We start from the raw sequence: 5,113 nt of genomic DNA, 5'->3' as shown, positions 1-5,113 counted from the left end.
AAAGTTGAGCCGTTTTATGGCCCAATATGCCTTATGTTCCAACTCTACTGGTAGATGACATGCCTTGCCATACACAAGGCGGAAAGGGGACATTCCTAAAGGGGTCTTGAAAGCTGTTCTATATGCCCACAAAGCATCAACTAGTCTTAAAGACCAATCTTTGCGATTCGGGTTTATCGTCTTATGCAAAATACGCTTTATCTCCCTATTAGACACTTCCACTTGCCCGCTTGTCTGAGGGTGATAGGGGGTAGCCACTTTATGCGTTATTCCATATGTCCGCATCAAGCTTTCAAATGGTTTATTGCAAAAGTGACTACCTCCATCACTAATAATAGCCCTAGGGGTGCCAAATCGAGCAAAAATGTGTTCTTTCAAGAACTTTATGACCACCCTATGGCTATTATCTTTGCATGGGGCTGCTTCTATCCATTTAGATACATAATCAACTGCAACTAAGATATACACATAACCAAAAGAAGAAGGGAAAGGGCCCATAAAGTCAATACCCCAAACATCAAATAACTCAACAATCAATATAGGGTTAAGGGGCATCATATCTCTACGGGTCATGCATCCTACTCTTTGGCATCTATCACATGCTTTGCAAAATTGATATGCATCCTTAAAAATTGAAGGCCAATAGAAACCACATTGCAAGATCTTAAAGGCAGTCTTCTTACCAGAGAAGTGACCTCCACATGCCTCAGAATGACAAAAATTAAGTATACCTTTTTGTTCCCATTCTGGGACACATCGTCTGATAATCTGATCAGGGCAATACTTAAACAACAACGGGTCATCCCAAATGAAGTTTCGCACCTCGACAAAGAATTTCTTCTTGTCCTGAGCACTCCACTGAGAAGGCACATGTCCTACAGCAAAGTAGTTAGCAATATCTGCATACCAAGGACACTGTGAAGCTAAAGAGACCTCAAACAACTGCTCATCGGGAAATGTCTCGGTCACTGGTATAGCCTCTATAGTGCTATGGGTAACAAGCCTAGACAAATGATCAGCTACCACATTTTCAAACCCCTTCTTATCTTTTATCTCTAAATCGAACTCTTGCAAAAGAAGAATCCATCTAATCAATCGTGGCTTAGCATCTTTCTTGGATAAAAGATATTTTAGGGCTGCATGGTCTGTGTATACAACAACCTTAGATCCTACTAAGTATGACCTAAACTTGTCTAATGCGAAAACAACTGATAACAACTCTTTCTCCGTGGTGGAGTAGTTGAGTTGTGCCTCATTAAGAGTTTTACTCGCATAATAAATGACACATGGTAGCTTGTCTTTTCTTTGGCCTAACACCGCACCAAGGGCATAGTCGCTGGCATCACACATCACCTCGAATGGTATAGACCAATCGGGTGGCTGAATAATCGGTGCCGTGGTCAACAAGGTCTTAAGAGTATCAAAGGCCTTCATACATTCATCACCAAATACAAAATCTTTCTCTTTAGACAAAAGAGCACATAAAGGCCTAGATATCTTGCTAAAGTCCTTGATGAATCGTCTATAGAACCCTGCATGTCCTAGAAAAGACCTAATGTCTTTCACACTCTTAGGTATAGGCAAGTGCGAAATCAATTCTATTTTGGCACGGTCAACTTCTAGTCCACTAGATGACACCACATGACCTAACACAATTCCCTTTGAGACCATAAAATGACATTTCTCCCAATTCAATACAAGATTCATTTCAATGCAACGATTCAACACACATTTCAAATTATGCAAGCACACATCGAAAGAATCACCAAAGAGAGAAAAGTCATCCATAAATACCTCTAGGTACTGGCCCACCATATCAGAAAAGATACTCAACATGAGTCTTTGGAACGTCGCAGGGGCATTACATAACCCAAATGGCATACGACGATATGCAAACGTTCCAAAGGGACATGTAAAAGTAGTCTTTTCTTGATCTCGCTCATCAATCTCAATCTGGTTGTACCCCGAATATCCATCTAGAAAGCAGTAATAAGGATGACCGGCAAGTTTCTTAAGGATCTGGTCGATGAACGGTAAAGGGAAATGGTCCTTCCTCGTCATCGAATTCAACTTCCGATAGTCGATCCACGAGACGGCAAGTGTAACTAAAATACAAGCTAAAGAGGATTAAAGTGACTAAAACCTAAATCGGAACAAGTAATAGGAATTTGTGTATGAAAGGATGACTAACAAAATAAACAGAAACAAATAAAGTAAAGAGGGGAGTTTTAATTAGGCATTGACCAAAAAGAAATAGAAGAGAAATACGTAAACTTGAACTATTAACTAAAGATTCTTGGAAGACTAGGGTTTTATTCTAAATATGAGAGAGGTTAAGGATTCGGGAATCCATCGAGATATATTTGGGTCGATGCTTGTTTGGGTCGATTATCAAGTTTGAGTCTTCTCGACTCTAAATTAGATGCTCTAAGTGCTAGATATACCTAATGGTCATAACTAGTCAAAGGGTCATCATATTCCATTAATATCGAGTCTAGATCGGGAAGATCGATTAACAAGTAACTATATGACATATGCTTAACATAAGACATGAAACAAGTTTAACCGATTAACCTAACATGATAGAGATATCAAACATACTAATCTAATCAAACAAACACATACATAAATATATCAAGATTTCATCCCTAGACCTCAACAAGTTGATTAGCTACTCATGTTCAAGCAAAAATCAGGATTCAAAGTTAAAGAAGAAACCACACACATGATTTTATAATTTGAAATACTAAGAACCTCGATTAAATTGATAAGAGTAACTTAACACCAACTACTATGCTCTTGGAGTACTTGAACAAGATGAAAAATAAGTAAAACAATGGGAGAACAAGAGAAAATGTGGAGAATAATGGGGTTTTCCCAACTGGAAATTCGATTTCGCTGTTGTAGCCAAACAGTCCCTTGAGGAGAAGAGATTTCCAGCCACCAACACCGAACCAAACACACCTTAATTCCTTGTTCAAAAACCAGCCAGAACCCACCTTTAATCTCCAGCATGAACCGCCTCCTTTGTTCTTTCAAAAACCGCCCAATAAATCCTCACAAACCACCCTTCCAAAACTACCCATTAAAATACCATCCATTTTAAAGCTCCAACAAAACCACCTATTTAATATTCATACCCCTCCTGGTTTCTCAACAATACCTCCACTTTCTTCACAAACCAAATCCACCAAAACCAGCCAAACCCTATCAAACCACCTAACACAAACCCGTGAAGCCTCCTCAAGAAAATCGCCTCCTAGTTCCTCTCCCTCTCTCTCCCTCTGGTTCAGCCTTTTTTTAGAGAATAGCCCCTTTAGCCCTCCTTCTTTCTTTTTTTCTTTTTCCTAAAACCCTAGTCAAGCTTGACTTGGTCATACTCTTTGACTTAGGCTAAACTCTTCATGGGGTGTTCATAAAATCTCTAATTGCTCATCTTCTTTACACAAGTGGGCTTGGGTTTGGGTTGTTGCTTCTCATTAAGAAATCAAATTGGGTGCCCTCATCATTCTCTACATCTAGCTTTTAGCAAAGACCGAAATATCCATCGACTTCTTATGATCACCTTTTCTTCATCCGAACTCCGATTCGATTCTCGTCTTCACCGTTGGGTTCATCATTGACTCTACTTTCCATTGGTCCAAATGACCAATTTGCCCTTCAAGCGCCTTTCTTCCATTTTTATCCGTTTTTCTTGTTCAACTCCATAGATAGTACCTAATCAAAAGAAGTGTATAACTAATCAAAATAAAAGTATAAAATAGACTAACTCATTTAAATTAAGTGACATAAATGTGGTGAATTCACACCACATCAACTTGCTTTTCCGTTTTTGGTGTGTGGAACACTAAGGAGCAAAATAAAAGGCGCAACAAGGAGAGGAGCTCAAGAAGAAGAATTTACAGTTTTATTTTTAGTATTTTTTTATTTTTGGTGAGAGAGAGACTTTTAGACTTTCTAGTTTTTATTTTGGTTTTAAAGTTTTGGCCCTAAATTGGAGGGCTTTATAATATGTAACCGAAAACCAAAACGAAGCCTCGGGTTGGAACAGTCGCGGGGAGAGTGGCCCGGGTCGTTTGCAAGGGTCATCCCCCGTCTTGAACGGGAGGTAATTTCTCTAATCACCCACGAATCCCCTGTCAGTGGGTAATTATGTGTTTCGTGTGCCTAATTGCTTTGACCGAAATGTTTAGTATAAGCATTCTACTAAGGGCAATAACCCAATTGAAAGATAGGAGACCGATTTCATCACCGTTCTCTTGCCCAAATAGGTAACAACATTCACGATCCTAAACCTCACGTAAAAAAACTAAAATCTAATTTAGACATTAGCCCCTAAGGTTTCGAGCTCATAGGATCTTTGAAACAATTCAAGGACTTGATTTTTATTTGGGCATTTCTCAAAGGAAAGTGTCACTCAATTCTTTAAAAGGTCACCTCGAGAAGAGGAAACGTTACCGAAGGTTGGACGACTATCACAACGTTCGTCGTTGGCTGTCTCCAAGAATTGTTTGACCTTATTACTTTGACGGAGTAACCCTCATAACAATTATAGTTCAAGTTTTGTAACGAAGTAGGAGCTGTCTAGATTTTTAGGGTGAATCTGACAAACCCATTCACTAAAACTAAAGTCTAACTTGTTGCTAGAATTTGTTTAGGTTGCTTGGTGGAGTCAGACTGATTGTGTTTGCTTTCCTCTAGGGTATTCGTAGTGATTCTTTGGTTTAAAAAAAAAATTCGTGTTGAGAATATCCTTGGTCATTGGGCTCTAGTTTATGCCCGATAGATATCGTGATAAGAGAGGTCGCTTCATTAGTAGAGAAACTCATTTAAGTAATCTTTTAGCCAATCTCTCTTTGAGTGACACTATGGGTGAAAATCTAAACCAAGCCAGGAATGGATATCCACCTATGACACTCAGGGATTACATGAATCCTACTAAAACTTGTCAACCATCATGCATACAGTTACCCCAATTTACAACTCACTTCGAGTTAAAGTCGAGCGTTATTCAAATGCTCCCAATCTTTCGTGGGGTTGAGAACAAGAATCCCTACCACCATGTTAGGGACTTTGAAGAAATCTGTGGGACCATGACTTTTCCCAACATGCC

The sequence above is a fragment of the Eschscholzia californica genome, unplaced genomic scaffold (assembly GCF_041429995.1).
Source record: "Eschscholzia californica isolate CP2 unplaced genomic scaffold, dmEscCali1.0.p SCAF_2, whole genome shotgun sequence".
Classification (NCBI taxonomy): domain Eukaryota; kingdom Viridiplantae; phylum Streptophyta; class Magnoliopsida; order Ranunculales; family Papaveraceae; genus Eschscholzia; species Eschscholzia californica.
This window is presented reverse-complemented; position numbering follows the sequence as displayed.